The following is a 16472-nucleotide window of genomic DNA, read 5'->3' as shown; positions in this document are numbered from 1 at the left end:
CAACTATCATATACTAACACATGTAGACAGGATCTAGAAAGATGGTACTGACGAAACCATCTGTAGAGCAGCATGGAGACACAGACGTTGCGAGCAGACGTACGGACGCGGCTGGGGTGGGGGGAAGAACAAGAGGATGGGAGGTGTGAAGAGGTTAACATGGAAACGTGCATTACCAAACGTGAACAGATAGCCAATGGCAATTTGCTGTATGACTCAGGGAACTCAAACCCCGGCTGGATAACAACCTAGAGAAGTGCCATGGGGAGGAAGGTGGGAGGGAAGTTTAAGTGGGAGGGGACATGGGCAAACCTATGGCTGATTCAGGCTGATGTTTGGTAGAAACCAAAGCAATACTATAAAGCAATTATCCTTCGATTAAAAATAAATAAATAAATGCAGAACAAACAAAGAAACAAGCAAAAAAAGAATACCTGAGTGGATTGCCATTTTCTTCTCCAGGGGATCTTTCTGGATCAGGGATTGAACCCATGTCTCCTGCATTGACAGGCAGATTCTTTACCACTGAGCTACCAGGGAAGCCCCCAAATCAAAAACTAGACTTCAAACATTTTTTAAAAAATCATATATTTATTGGCCTCTTTGGAGCAGTTCCTCAGAGCTATCTGAGAGGCTGTCTCCCAGGCAATAGTCCTAAGTAAATCCCCAATAAAACTGAACCCACAGCTCTCATCTTGTGCCTTTTTTTTTCAGTCAACACAAGTCTAATGGGGTGGTGATCACCAGGTGGGCTTGGGAGCCACTGGTCTGGTGTTTGGGTGCCTGCTGCACTCCAGACAAGTAACCTCATCCTCTAAGCCTCTCCTGAGAAATGGAGATCGTGGGTGTGCCAACAGTTGTAGTAAGTACCAAATCAAGCAATGCTCCTTAGTTATAATAATGTTTTATAAGGGTCTGGTGAAAGGACTCCTCTGGGTGCCATTAAGGACTTTATCCACGTGACCCCCAGCCATGTCCACCTGGACAACCCAGGTGACCCATTCACAGAGCGGGGTCAGCCCTGTTGGATCCTGTGGGTGTGTGGACGACTCCAGCCTTGCCTCCGAGTTTCCCAAAGTGTGTGTTCCTGGTCCCTGGACTCCAGGGTCTCTCTTGACTCTGGCACAGCCCCCTCCCAACTTGCATGCAAAACAGCATGTAATATGGGACTTATAATATGAAAGCTAAAAACAGGAACCCAGCTCTATTTTTAGAAATGGCACTTAAAACTGTGCAATGTGGTGAAAGCTCTGTAATTTCTCCCTGGGTGTGAAGGAAGTGTGGTTTGCCCCAGCCCCGGAGGAAAGTGCTTCTGAAATGAAGAGTTAGGGGTGTCACGGGTGTCCACCCTCTGTTCATCCCGCTGCTCCCTTTCCTGGGCAGCGGGGGCCCCAGTCACCTACATCGGAGGACTGGGGAGACTCAGCCTGGGCGGTCAGTGCCCTGGCGGGATGGAATAGCCAGGATGGCTATTCTGGGGGGCTGTGATAAGGACGCTCCTCGCGGGCTCTGGGACAGGATCCCATGCGCTCACTGGAGCTGTGTCGTCCCAGGGGGATGCTCCTACTTTGATGAAGAGGTTTGAGCTCCTCTCCATTCTGTCCCTGCGCCCCAACTGTCACTGTTCCTCTCACAGGTCAACCCACGGGGTGGGAACCACATCTGGGCTCTCATCACAGCCTGGCCCCAGGTGAGCACGACCGGTCACTCAGGGATGAATGGAACGTGAACTTTCGACCCTCAGGGACACAGACTATGCCCTCCATGGCCAGAAATACTGGGCTAAGGCGCCACTGTTCCTGCCCAGAAAGGGAACTCAGCACAGGGTCTGTGGGGTGGATGGGAGGTTGAGGGTGGGGTGCAGAGTAGGACCCGGATAGGCAGACTTTTTATTTTTTAATTCTTAGGGGTGGAAATTTTTTTAATACTTATGTATTTATTTACAACACTATGCCAAGTCTTCGTTGTGACACGTGGGATGTGGGATCTTCGTTCTCAGACCAGGGATTGAACCCACATCTCCTGCATTGCATCTCCTGATTCTTAACCACTGGACCACGGGGAAGTCCACAGACAAGCAGTCTTTGAACCTTGCGTTATTCTAGCTGCTGCTTCATCCCTCTTGGCCTCAGTCTCCTCTGCTATAAAATTGGTGAATGTTACTTCTCAGAGACTGAATATGGACGGGCATCTCCCAGGGGCTGTGCTTCGTCGTAGCATAGGGGGCTCAAACCTCAGCATCCCCTGCAGGGAGTGGCTCATTAAAGCCTCTAGACATCTGCAAACCAGTCCTATGGCACAGACACCTGGGGACAGAGGGGCCTGAATGGAGTTTGTTGACCAGACGTCTCTTCCAGCTCTCAAGGTTTTCAAGCTGCTGAGTTGGACGTTCCTGTTTAACCCGTATCAGAAATCCCACAGGAAGCAAATGAGCAAAACACTCTGCTCTGGAAAGCAAACATTTGGGGCCAAGGGGACAAGGCTGGGGTGAGGAGCCAGGCCAGAGTCGCCGGACTGCAGGGCTTTCAGAGGTTCTCCAATCGGGGGAAAGATAGACCCCTTGCTCTATCTCTCTTCTGACCCACATCTGGAGCAGAGGCAGGCCTGGATCTTTGGTGATTCCTTTGGAAAACTAGACTTTAGGAAGAGGAGAGAAGGGGAAGGAGAAGATCCTGGTGGGAGCTGAGTGACTGCCTGGCTCTGAGTACCCTTGTCCCCAGGTACCGCTGGGTTGCGGCCAGCCGGCCAGGCAGGGGGCTGGCCCTGTGGGCGTCCCTGGCTGGAGTGGTGGTGTTGGCACAAGCCCTCGAGAGGAGTCTCCCTCTGTCACTCGGGAGAAGGGCCTTTGCTACTGTCAGGAGCTGTAAGGGTGTGTGGAGGCGGCTTCCCACTGCATGGGCCCAGCCCGCTCCGTCAGTGCCCTTCAGCGTCTTCCCAGCCGCTCCAGGCCCTCTGTAGGGCTTCCATCGCTGCTCCTGCTGGTCCTCTGCTGTACTAGGTTCTCCTGGCAGGTCTAAGAATGAAATTGACATGAGCCAGAGTTAAGAGGAGAAAATCACAAAAAAGTTTAATAACATGGAAGAGACCCAGGAAAACTGAGTAAGTCACTAAGATGGCTGCAACCATCTCTTTAAATTCCATCTTCAGCTAAAGATAAAAGATGTTGCGGATAATGCTGGGGACTTCAAAGGGGAGAAAGGTGATTCACCTGGAGATAGAAAAACAAATGTTTGATAAATGTTTGGTGGCCCTGCAGAGACAATGGACACAGAGCGGACGCTGATCTCTGGGCCCCGTTCCCCACCACATCAGCCCATGTTCTTTGCAGATGTCTCTGGTGATGACTCTGTTCTAGGAACAAGCCTTCCATCTAAATTTTTTTAGGCAATTAGGGGGAAAGAAAGAAAAGAAAGAAAGTGAAGTCGTTCAGTCGTGCCCGACTCTTTGCGACCCCACGGACTGTAGGCTATCAAGCTCCTCCGTCCACGGGATTCTCCAGGCAAGAGTACTGGAGTGGGTTGCCATTTCTTTCTCCAGGGATTTTTCTGACCCAGGGATCGAGCCCGGGTCTCCCACATTGCAGGCAGACGCTTTACCCTCTGAGCCATCAGGGAAGGTCAGTTTTTCCTGAGTCTTTTGAACCTTGCTTGCTTTCAATCAGAGATAATCTGCATGCCAGAGAGATGTTTTGGGGTGGCAAGTTCTGCTCCCCTACAGGTCCCACCCCTCCTTTCTTCTCAAATTCCCATGGCCTGGGCAGGGGCTCTGGGCCCCACCTCTGGTTCCTACCATACTTGGGGTCTGGCTAGCTGCTTTTCTCAGCTCCTTCCCTTTTTTTGGAATTCCTACTCCCTGCCTGCATGCAGCTGCTGGGCATCCATCAATGCCGCCTCCTCCAGGAAGCCTTCCCTGATGGGCTGACTCATGCGTCTTCTGAACTGCCACTTCACTTAGCACAGTCCTCCTGTGTTCAGTGCACTGGGGGCACCTGTTCTGCACTGGGAAGGAGGTGGTGGCAAGATGGTACCTTTGGAGTTGAATCTTGGCACTGCCAACTCCCAGCTGGGCGACTTCAGCAGATTATACCAACACTCTGAGCATCAGGCAGAAATCTGCCCTCACAGGTTGCTGGGAGGAGAGATGAAAGAAATCCTCCAGCACTAGGGGGCAGGTCTCTGAACGTTGGCTCCCAACTCCTTCTGACCACAAGGGTGGCACTGTGATGCTCAATGCTGGCTGGGTACTAAGCCCTCTGAACAGCCCTGAGCTGAGTTAACTCAGGGTCAGGGGCCTCTCCCGTGTCGCTTATTCAAGGGAGCAGGCAGAGCAGGGTCTGGACAGAGCTTGACCATGGCTCCACCTCTGAGTAAGCAGGCGTCCTGATGCCCTTCTCTGGGGACAGCGAGGCCAGCCTCACAGTGACAGCGTCACCCCGTCACGCCTGCCCCTCTCTGGGTGGACACGGAAGGGCTCTCGCCCACCCCCGTTTGCTGCCTTCCCCTTCTCTTTCTTCTCGGTGTGGACTGAGAGGCCCCCTGAGGGACCCCCTGCCCCCCGAGCCTCCAGGAGCATCTCAAGGTGTGAGGGCACAAGTTGGCAAGGGGGTGGGTGGAGGTTCCACTGCTGAGGCCTCAGGGCGGCTCCCGGGGCTGGTCAGTCCTCCTGGAGCTCAAGCAACAGAAACTCCGACAGGCTCTCTGGAAAGTGCTACCAGCCTGTGCCTTGGAGCTGGCTGTGGTTCCACAATCTGGCTATGTTGTCCGCTGGGGGCGCCGACCGGTCAGGAGACGGAGGCTCTGGGAGTGGAGGGCAGGTCTGAGGGGGTCTGTGCAGCCTTCCCTGGGGGCCTGAGCTCAGGCTTGGTAGTTGGGGGTGGGCAGCTCTCTTTCCTTCTCCCTGGACTATGGGTCTGGGCTGCCTGCCTTCACCTGCCTTTCCACTGCTTGCTGTCCAGCTGGAAGCCAGCAGCGCCCAGCCGGGCCTGTGCTGGTCTTCCCACAGCCACTTCCTGGGCCTGTTTATTGCCTCATTTACTTACCTGGTCAACAGCTCTGCCCGCCTCGGCTCCCATTACCTGGAGATGCGGCTGGGTAACAGCACAGCCAGTTTCTCACCCTCTATGAGCTGTGGGATTGATGACACTTATTTCACAGCCTTATTGTAAGGATTAAATGAGAAATGACCGCGTAACTCCAATGCATCTCTCCCCACCCCACTGGCCCAGGGCCCAGGGCCTGCACGCTGGCTCCTGGAAAGCACACGAGAACCCAAGATTGGCCCCGAGAGGGTGGAGGAGACATCGGTGAAGGCTTCTTGGGTCACACCAGAGAAAGTTCATCTCACAGGACACGGCCATGCTCCCCCGGTTCCCACGCGAGCCGTTCTCTCTCCAAAGTTCCCCTTTCGGTGCTCCTGGGAGACCCCCAGGCTGGCATTGGCTCCCCTCCCCCATCTTCCCTCTCCAGCCACCTCCCTGCCTAGGAAGTTAGTAATCTTGCTTCCTCTTGGCCTCTCCCATTTGCATTTCCTCCAAAAGATTGATTTCTGAGCCATACAAACAAAGGATTCATTTTCTTTGTTGGACAAGGCAAGGCTGCTTGGAAGCATCCATAATTTTATTTTTTAAATTATTTGCCGTCACATATGTGAAGCTCCTAAACAGTACACGGCCCCTTGCAGCTTGTTAATCAATAGTGCTTCCTGGTCCCAGGACAAGGGGCCCCTTCGACCTCTAAAGAGAGGGGTCCTCCAGAGACAGAGGCACGGGGGCTGCTCAGAAGGTGCTGGCGTTCAGAGTCTGGCTGTCCTCTGCCTGTGGGGCTCCCCTCTGGGTCTGGAGTCTCTGCTGTAAGGCAGGGATTCACGGTGGGGCTGGCTCTTCCTTGCGCCCAAATAGCCTGGTGGGAATCAGGGTGCACCGTGCTTGAAGTAGAGGCTTCCAGTCAAGTTAATTTCATGTTGATGTCCAGTGGAGCTACTCTCTGGCCCTCCCTCTGCCCAGAGCACTCACTGGCTCCCCAGCACTGTCGGGGCAAAGACGGCTCGTTAAGACAGCATCCGTTGCTCTGTGGACCGTCTCAGCTGTCCCTGGAAGCTCACCAAAGGCCTTTTGTATGCTTCTCTCTCTTACCAGAGCTCTCTCTGCCTGGGCTTGCTCTGATCCACCCTCGCAATTCGGCTTATTCATCCTCAGCCTCATGTCTCTCTGCTCCGGAGGTCCCTCCCAGCATCACAGATGCCTGTCTTACCCCATCAGCGCCCGTCTTGGCCTGGCTCACAATCATCTGCTCTCTTTTCTGAAGGGACCCCCCACCCAGACTCCAAGCTCTGTGAAGGCAAGGACGGTGCCTGTCTTGCCAGCACTCTGTCCCGAGTACCTCCTATGTGATGCGGATCCACACAAGACTCAGTGGAGTAGATGAAGAAAGGTTCTCATTGTGATCAAATGCCACACTTTTAGCAAAGAAATTCTTGGTGTTGGTTCAAAAGGATTTGTAAGATATTCATCCTAAATGACATGTTGTTGTTGTTCAGTCACCCCCCTCATATCCGACTCTGAGACCCCACGGACGGCAGCACGCCAAGCCTCCCTGTCCCTCACCAACTCCCAGAGTTTGCCCAAGCTCATGTCCATTGAGTTGGTGATGCCACCCATCCATCTCATCCTCTGATGCCCTCTTCTCCTTCTGCCCTCAATCTTTCCCAGCATCAGGGACTTTTCCAAAATGTCAGTTAAACGACATATCACTGCCTCAAATTAAAATGTTAAAATATTAAGCACATTGCTCTGTGTTTTTGGTTCAGCGTAAAATACGGTTTGTTGAGTTTCTGGAATCCTGGTTGGGTCTAGTTTTTGTAAAAAGTAAAACTTCTCAGTCAAGTCAGTTGTTTATTTGTTTGTGAAAATAAAAATCCACACCCAGCGTCTGGTTATAATAAAGCCCACGCTCCCCCACCACATGCCCAGTACCCCCCTCCTCTGGCCTCAGATCTGGGGATCCTGGCGTGAGGTCCTTGCAGGGCCTGACATCAGCCCAACCCAGGAGCACACGCAGCAAGCTGCCTGTGCTTCTACATTTTCCGTTTCCATTTTCAGATGATTGAATGCTCGGGGGTGGGGGTGGGGTGGAAATGCTTTGAAAAGAACCCCCCACCCCTACCCCAGCCCTTCAGCAGGTTAGTGTAGCTTAGTAATTAGCAATCACAATATGAGCTGGGATAATTATCCCCAAAAGTCAGATGAAAAACACAGATGTTTTTAAAGCTGCACAGTGGAGATTTTGCCTTTCGATTGTAATAATTCAGCATGTGAAATGAATTAAAGGCTGGCTTTTCCGGGGACTTCATTTCCAAGGTAGGTTAGGGAAAAACCTGCTGTTTTTGAAAAGAACAGTCTTGGTTTGGGGGGCAGGTGGGGTGGAGGGAACCCATACAATGCATGACAATTTTCAAAATCTAGCAAGAAGCGAGAGATGCCAGATTGAATGCATTAATGAGTTTTTTTTTCTTCCCTCCTGGGATTTGAGTTAAAGCTTTCTCATAATTGAAAACTTGTGGGATGCTCCTCGACTGAAATATCAATATAAAAGTACAGCTGTGTGTTTGGTTTGGCTAACATGCGGAACAGGTCTGGACAAAGGCATAGATACCTTTGGATGGCCCTGCTTTCTCTGGGTTCCAGAACTTTCCAGGGGCCTCTCCCATTTGCTCACCGTGATTCCTCCATAATTATAGAGTTGGTGATGGACAGGGAGGCCTGGCGTGCTGCGATTCATGGGGTCGCAAAGAGTCGGACGCGACTGAGTGACTGAACTGAACTGAACTGATATATCAGAAAGGTCCTCAGTGAAACAAACCAGCCAATCTTATTTCTGGAAATGAAACAAATGATCAAAAGGATCAGATCACAGGGAAAATGGGAAAAAAAACGTGGCTAAGACCGTCCCCTGGTGCACTGGGTCCTTTCTTTTTCTTTTTACGGGGCTGAGAAATTTTTAAAAATGTGTTATTGGAGTAGAGTTGCTTTACAATGTTGTGTTAGCTTGTGAATCAGCTATGTGTACACGTGTGTCTACTCTGTCTTGGCTTTCCTCCCCATTCAAGTCATCACAGGACACTGAATACTGTTCCCTGTGCTATACGGTAGGTTCTCGTTAGTCATCTGTTTTATGCACAGTACCCATCGTGTACAGATGCTGCACTGGTCCCTTCTGGGAGCTCCATCCTGTGCCATCTGGGAGGGTCCTCAGGAAGTTTCATTTGTCTGAGGAAACACAAGCATGCCCTGGCCTTGGGTCAGGGACTTGAATATCAGACTTGCTACTGACTATAAAGAAAGCTGAGCACAGAAGAATTGATGCTTTTGAACTGTGGTGTTGGAGAAGACTCTTGAGAGTCCCTTGGACTGCAAGGAGATCCAACCAGTCCATCCTAAAGGAGATCAGTCCTGAGTGTTCATTGGAAGGATGATGTTGAAGCTGAAACTCCAATACTTTGGCCACCTGATGTGAAGAACTGACTCATTTGAAAAGACCCTGATGCTGGGGAAGATTGAAGGCAGGAGGAGAAGGGGACGACAGAGGATAAAATAGTTGGATAGCATCACCGACTCAATGGACATGAATTTGAGTGAACTCCGGGAGTTGGTGATGGACAGGGAGGCCTGGCGGGCTGCAGTCCATGGCATCACAAAGAGTCGGACGCGACTGAGCGACTGAACTGAACTGACTCATTTGGCTTTTGTTGTTTGTAAACCCTGTCCCCTCAGGACCTTGGTTCCCTCAACTGTAAAATGGAACTTGGTTTCCATCGATGTTTTCCCAAATTGTGTTCTGCAGAATTGTAGTTCCAAGAGATAAATAAATAATAAATAAACAATAAAACAAAGGACAGAGGACCTAGTGGACCCTGCTTTTTCCCCTGGGCAGTAGTTCTCAGTCTGGGAGGTTTTATTCCCAGGGGACACGTGGAAAGGTTTGGAGACTTTTGCTTACTTGTCATAAATGAGAGATAGTGGGGTTTGCTGCTGGCATCTAGCAGGTAGAAGCCAGAACTACTGCTAACACCACCCAATACAGTCTCCTCAGCCAAGATTTATCCAGTCCCTCTTAAAAAAATTTCATCTAAGAACATTTTTAAGTTTTTATGAGCTTTGTTCAACAGTTCATGAATCAGGCAGTGTCCCAGCTAGTAAACAGAAAGGAGCTCTGAAGAACTGTACAAAATGGAAGTCTTGTATAGGCAGAAAGGGGCAGGGCTAGGCGGTTACTAGCAGAGCGGACTGTGGCAATTTTCTTGGGCTCCAAAATCATTGCCACCGGTGACTGCAGCCATGCAATTAAAGGATGCTTGCTCCTTGGAAGAAGAGCTATGACAAACCTAGACAGGGTATTAAAAAGCTGAAACATCACTTTGCTGATAAAGGTCCGTAGAGTCAAAGCTATAGTTTTTCTGTAGTCACATACGGATGTGAGAGCTGGACGGACCATAAAGAAGACTGAGCGCTGAAGAAAGGACACTTTTGAACTGCGGTGTTGGAGAAGACTCTTGAGAGTCACTTAGACTGCAAGGAGATCCAACCATCAATCCTAAAGGTAATCAACCCTGAATATTCATTGGAAGGACTGATGCTGAAGCCCCAATAATTTGGCCACCTGACACGAAGAGCTGACTCATTGGAAAAGACCCTGATGCTGGGAAAGATTGAAGGCAGGAGGAGAAGGGGACGACAGAGGATGAGATGGTTGGATGGCACCACTGACTCAATGAACATGAGTTTAAGCAAGCTCCAGAAAACAGTGAAGGACCGAGTAGCCTGGCGTGCTGCAGTCCTTGGGGTTGCAGGGTCAGACACAACTTAGTGACTGAACAACAACAGCACTTTCCTTTAAAAGGGGATGGCAGGGGTGTATCAAGCAGGTTACTTCACTAGTGCCGACCAGATAATTCCAGATTAACTGGTCTAAGATCCCACTCTTGGGAGAGATTGAAACTCTAAGTTTGATGCTAAGTCTTGGTTTGGTAATGTGGGCTTAGCACAAGTGCTCCATTTTAGGCTTGTTATTGTTATTTTTTAAAATGTGGACCATTTTTAAAGTCTTCATTGAATTTGTTACTATATTGCTTCTGTTTTATGCTTTGTAATTTTGGCCACAAGATATGTGTCACCTTAGCTCCCTGACCAGGGATCGAACTCACACCCCCTGCATTGGAAGGCAAAGTTGTTACCACTGGACTCCCAGGGAAGTTCCCTGTTGTTTCTTTCTTTAATGCCCCCATTTCAATAGTGCTGAGTTTGAGAAATGCTGCCAGAAGTTTCCAGAATCTATCTGAATAGTAAAGACTATGTGCAGTAAAAAGACCCTTTCAACTTTTAAGCCAAGATGCCATATATATATACAAGTAGGCAGAGTCTCTTGTTTTCCTACCTAACAATAGGATTAATGTACCTTAGGACTCACTCTGGGAAACAGAGCTAAGTGGTAACTGAGGTTTCCTTCTACTCTGACCAGCTCAGATGCTGTATCTAATGAACAGACCTTCCCAGAAGGATGCAGACCTTCTTCTACCCATATCTGGCACAGTGTATCAGTCAGATGAAGTGTTCAAGAACTGCCAGGAGAGCTGAATCCAAAAAGCTGGCCTTAGCTTCTGTGAAGCAGAACCTGAAACAGAGGCTTTATTGGAAAAGGGCTCTCAGGAGAAGAGAGAGGGAAGTGGATGGGGCTGGGCACAGAGCTAAGTTCAAGATGCGTTCTCTGCTAGAGTGTTACTTCTGCCTGAACTGAAGCTCCAAGGCAGGTATTGTATCTCACTGTTGGGAGTGACTTTGAGGCAGGAGGCCAGTCTATGGTTCAGACCAAGGACTTCGTCCAACACTGACCTTGGTGTAGGGGAAGGCATAGCCTCCCAGGCAAAGATGTGTTCTTTGGAGAAGGAGGTGGCTGTGAGCTGTCATCACAGACCCTTCTGGGGGTTGACTACACAGGCAGGAAGGAAGACCTATGACACCTACCTCCCTGCAGCAGAGTGTGGAAGTGCTCAGGATGGTCCATGCAGGGAGCCCCATAGCCTGGAGGAAAAGCTCGGTCTGTGCTTGACTGACTATTAGAACTGGGGAGTGATTTGGGGAATTAACCCCATTGCCACATCATTGGGTCAAATTCCCCTTCGACTTTCACTCAGAGTGACGAGGGGGGTGTGCAGTGGTAAGTGCTTCCCCACCCCCTTATTTCAATGACTACTTGGGCTTTCTTTTTTTCTCTTCTTTAGCTTTCTGAGATCCAGTTGTTGTTCAGTTGCTCAGTTGTGTCTGACTCTTTGCGACCCCATGGACTGCTACACGCCAGGCTTCCCTGTCCTTCTCTACTTCCCGGAGTTTGTTCAAACTCATGTCCACTGAATCAGTGATGCCATCCAACCATCTCATCCTCTGTCACCCCCTTCTCCTTCTGCCCTCCATCTTTCCAAGCATCAGTGTCTTTTCCAATGAGTTGGCTCTTCTGGGATCCTATCACTGCTCTAACTGGCGGGAGCCCAAGGAAGTGAAATGGCTGGTAAGGGAAACTGCAGAGGAAAAACCAGCCACCGGCCAATCAGCCACTTGATGAGCCCCTGCATTGGCCAGGTGCCAAGGGAGGGTGGTCTCAGAGCAGGAATTGGGTGTTCTTAGAGGTCCAAGGGCACACACTTGACAGGTGCTGGAAAGCAGAATTTGTGGCCTTCGCTTTGGGCTCTTCCTCATATGGACCACATGCGTACTTCCAAGTGGCCGGGGTGGGGCTGCTGATGGAGTAAACAAGAGTGAAATATGCAAGATGCAATTATTTAATTAGCCTCATATTTGAAAACATGTGGCTTCAAATCGGATGCCAGTGGAACATCCCGGCCCACATTCCCTCTCCTTCCCAGACCCGAGCCCATGGAGTCTTGGATCATTTCAGGGGTGTTAGCGACTGCTGCTGTCCTAGCAGATTTGCAGCCGCAAAAGGAGGAGGCTCTCCAGGGTCAGACTGAGAGGCAGCTACCTCTGGTGGGAGGACACTGGACTTGGGGTCAAAGCCTCTGATGCCATGGCATTTCTAAGAGCGGCATTATATCCCTTCATATGGATTTACTGTAATTTTCGTGAGCAGCAATTTATTGCTAGCCATTTGGGGTATTTTCCCCCCAGAATTTTCAGTATTCTAAGTATCAACACAATGACTATCTTTGTATATTCAGCTCTGCCTACATCTCAACCAAGTCCCTTGGGATAAAGCCTTAAAATAATTACGGGGTCAAGTGTATGTACATCTTAAAGGCTGCCAGATTGCCCTTCAGAAAGATGTGCCAATTTAAACACCCAGGGTCAGTGTACGGAGGGCCCATTTCTCTGCTTCCTCATCTGGACTAGGTATTGTCTTGGCCAATCTATTTTTAAAAAATAGCATCTTAGTATTTTAGTTTGTTTTTATCGTTCACTGTTGAGACTGAACTTTCCCCCTGCGCTCGTCAACCACTTGTATCTCTTTTTTTATAAATCGCCCTCACATGATGTTGCTCACTATTCTCTGGGTCATCCAACTCATGGTCACTTCTGCGTATGAAGGACCTCAGCCCTTTGTGATGAAGGTCACACCTACTTTTCTCAGTCGATTGTTTGCCCCGTTTTCGTTTTGTGGGAATTCAGTTTTGAGACCTTGACCCTCCAGGTGGAGATGGTTCCCCTGGAAGTAGTGACCATCGAACTTCTGGGTTAAGAGATTGTCTCTCACTTATCTTAAAAAATGAGAGCTCAGCTGGAACCAGAGAGGGTCAGTGGGGAAGAGGTTCAAGGGGTCAGAGCGTATCCTGTTCCTCGTTTCACAAATCACGCTGCTAATTGCCCAATTTGGAGATATTTGGTGGTGATTCTCGGCAGCTGGACGTGCATTGCTTCACACACAAGGACAGCTGAGGATGTTTTGTTTCATTGGGTGGTGTGTCAGGAAGTCCCGCAGTGGCCTCTGGGGCCCAGTGACGAAAGCCCTGGTCTTAGAGTGGAACAGAACTAGGACAGACTAGCTGAGCTCTGCGTCTCTGGGAGGGGTCACTGAACTCCTCCAAGCTTTCTGTTCCTGAAACAGGGGCTCTAATGCTTAGTCTGTGGTCTTGTTGGGACTACTAATAGTGACTGGCCAGTGTGAAAATGGTCCTGGCCATGGGTGGTGATCTGAAGCTTTGAACGGACTTGCCTTTGACCCCTCAGAGCTATGAGATGAAGTATGGAAAATATTTATTTAGGCCCTGACTCTGTGGGTGGTGACTCAATGTCCTTGCCCCTTCTATAAAACAGAGTTTTTCATGGGGTGGTATAGGCTGTGGCCCCACATCCCCTGGGCTGTTGGGGTTTCCTCTGAACAGAACTCTGGGTCAGAGGCTCCTCAGGAACCCTGCTGCTGCAAGGTGGAGGAGGGGGGCCGCCTTGGCCTCTCAGGCTGCTGGAGCACGGCACGACCACCCGCTGGCTGTGTTACGTACTCAGCCATGTCCGACTCTCTGCGACCCCACGGACTCCTCTGTCCACGGGATTTCCCAGACAAGAATACTGGAGTGGGTTGCCATTTCCTTCTCCAGGGCACCTTCTTGACCTAGGGACTGAACCCGCGTCTCCTGCATTGGTAGGCAGATTCTTTACCACTGGGCCACCTGAGAACCACTGACCGGGGGAGCTTATAAACCACAGAAATGTATTGCTCACGGCTCTGAAGACTGCAAGTCCAAGATGTTCAGGTGAGGGTCCTCTTCTTGGTTCTCGACTGTGCCTTTTCAGGGTGTCCCCTCTCACGTGCTAGAAGGGGCAGGGGAGCAGTGAGGTCTCTTTTATTAGGGCACAAATCCCGTCATGAGGGCACCACCCTCATGACCTAGTCACCTCCCCCAAGTCCACTTACTAAGAACATCACCTTTGGGGGTTAGAATTCCTACGTGTGAAGCTGGGGGGACACAAACATTCAGCCTGTAGCAAGGACTTTCCACCTCCCCTCTTTGCAATCTCCCTTCCGGCAGGACATGGCTAATCCAGCAGGGAGGACCTTGGTTTCAAGTCACCATGGCCTTGTGCTAACAGTAGTGGCTGAGTCATGCCGGGCACCTCCTGGGCACCAAGGCCTGAGCTCGGTGATTCAGAGACAAAGTCTCCACACGTGTGTGATTGTCACCAGGAGGCCACACCCAGCTCTCCTCCGAAGGATGTCCGGGGAGGGACTCAGAGACCCACACAGACACTAGTGTGCAGATACATGCACACACACACACACAGACATGCTCATGCACATATATTCACACTCATTCATACAGACGCAGACACATGCATGCGCAACGCACACATACACAATACATAACACTCACAACACGCACATATACACACACTCACATTTGCAGACACACACATATGTAACATAACACACACATGTACCGCATTCACCCACACAGACACTCAGACACAGACAGACACATATACACAGACACGCTCATACACACACACACACACACACACACACTCTCATTCACACAGACACACTCTCACACAAGCAGACACACACATATGCATACAACACAGAGACACACACTCACACACATGCACCCACACAGCAACACCAGACACAACCCTCAAGGGCTGGGCGGGCTCCTGGCCGTCACACGTGAGGAAGGACAGACACAGGCTGAGGCCCCTCAGAAGCAGATGGGCAGGCAGAGGAAGTTTCGAGACAAATACAAACGGAACGCCTCTCCTGGGCCAGCGCTGGGATGACGCCGTGCAGGGCAGACCCGCAGGGTCGCGTCCTTCCAGGGCGGGGCATCTACACGGATGACAAGCTGGAGTATCTGAGGGGCTGCAGGCAGAGCCCGGCTGGCTGGAGTCAGCTCCCTGTCTGTGTCAGCAGACATGTGACAAGACGCTGGCTGGGGTGTCACCTCCTGGGTGGGGAGAGTCCCTGAGACTGTCAGTGAGATCTTGCCCATCCATGACTCCAAAGCTGCTGTTTTCGATTTCACACTTGGTTCTCACAGAAAACAGAGCAGGAAGAGGAAGTAACAAGAGTTTCGTGGTTTCCTGCACACCTCACCCTCTGGGTTCTTCAGGGGGTGTTATTAGGGCATATCGGAGGCAGGGGGTAAAGGATGGTTCGGTAGCCCAGTGACCTCTGCCTTGGCTGCCCCCAACCTGCTTCAGCAAGGATGATTCTTTCAAGTTCGGAGGCCCAGGAAGGCAGGGCCGTGCAGGAGAAAGCAGAGCGTGGATGGGCCGGCAGGGAGCCTGGCTTCATTCAGCCCTCTGCTCTGTAACTTACTTGCTGTGTGCCTTTAGGCAAGTCACTCACCCTTTCTGGGCCTCTGCTGTAATTTGAGGGAGTTGCACTGGTTGGGTTTATAGCCACTCCAGCCCTGAAGGGCTACAAATAACCCTGTAGTTACTGAGCCCACGACAGGCCCCCATCAAGGGGTCAGTGGGTGGGTGGGCTGGCCAGCCTTGCTGTGTGGCTGCTGGGCTAAGATCAAACTTCTGAGCAGGATTTCTGGGGGTGATGCTATTTATTTCTTTCTGGGTTTCAGGAAAAAACCTCAGAAGCAGGTTTACTTCCCAGCCCCCCAGAGGTTTCTTTCCAAGGATGATATGTGCTAACCAAGACGGCGGCATCAGAGCTGAGACTTCTCTTTAAACCCTTTTCTGTAAACCTCCACGCGGACACTCCCCTTGTCTGCCGCAAAACTTGGATGGCGGCTTTAAATAGATCTCCTCAGGGCCTCAGATTTCAGCGGAGGCAAAATCCACAAACAGCCAAGGGCAAATGGGAAAATTAAATGTTTCAGAAACTTGCATTTTAAAACTTACAATAAGCACGCAGCAAGCTTTGTGAGACGACTCAGTGGTACTGACCAGTCTCCAGCCCTCTCTATCCTTGGGCTAAATCGATGCTGGTAATATACCAGCCAGCTGGCATGAACTCTGAACCATTTCTACAAAGTCTGTGGTGTAGGTTGACCCCCACTGCCTCAACCAGCCCCCACCCCAGGTGATATGAGCAGGCTTCATGGGTGGGCATGGTGTTTTTTGCCTAGAAGGGTCTCATGCTTGGTTTCATGTCCAGCTGTCACTATCTTAAAAGTCTTAAGTTTTGAACAAGGGGCTCTGTGTTTTCATTTTGGACTGGGCCTTGCAAATTTTGCACAGTGTCTGAACCCAAGCTCACTTTTCCTAGACAATCACTGAACTGACGGCAGTGTGTTAATATCTGGTCTAAAGCCATTTAACTTTCAGAAGAACTAAGCGTTCAACTTGGGTCTTATTTGCACATGACTTAGCCTACTTACCTGTCCAGGGTTAGTGCCAAGCACAAAATAAAGAGGAGTTATTTTTGGCTTAGAGAAATAAAACCAGGTCTGTCTCATGTGTAATTCCAAATACAAATGCCCAAACATGTAAATTTGATGAGGTACCTACAAAGACC

General features: G+C 50.4%; 1 long non-coding RNA gene across 1 annotated transcript; it reads right to left on the bottom strand.

The window, feature by feature from the left end:
- Nucleotides 1–4567: 4567 nt before the first annotated feature.
- LOC133239525 (uncharacterized) lies at nt 4568–15313 on the bottom strand. Its single transcript, XR_009733862.1, has 3 exons — nt 11015–15313; nt 10539–10664; nt 4568–7871 (listed from the first exon to the last, which is right to left on the bottom strand). It is a non-coding gene; the product is annotated as an uncharacterized LOC133239525 (long non-coding RNA).
- Nucleotides 15314–16472: the final 1159 nt, after the last annotated feature.

The sequence above is a fragment of the Bos javanicus genome, chromosome 26, assembly GCF_032452875.1.
Source record: "Bos javanicus breed banteng chromosome 26, ARS-OSU_banteng_1.0, whole genome shotgun sequence".
Classification (NCBI taxonomy): domain Eukaryota; kingdom Metazoa; phylum Chordata; class Mammalia; order Artiodactyla; family Bovidae; genus Bos; species Bos javanicus.
The sequence above is the reverse complement of the archived record's forward strand: the minus strand, read 5'-3'. Positions and strand labels throughout refer to the sequence as shown.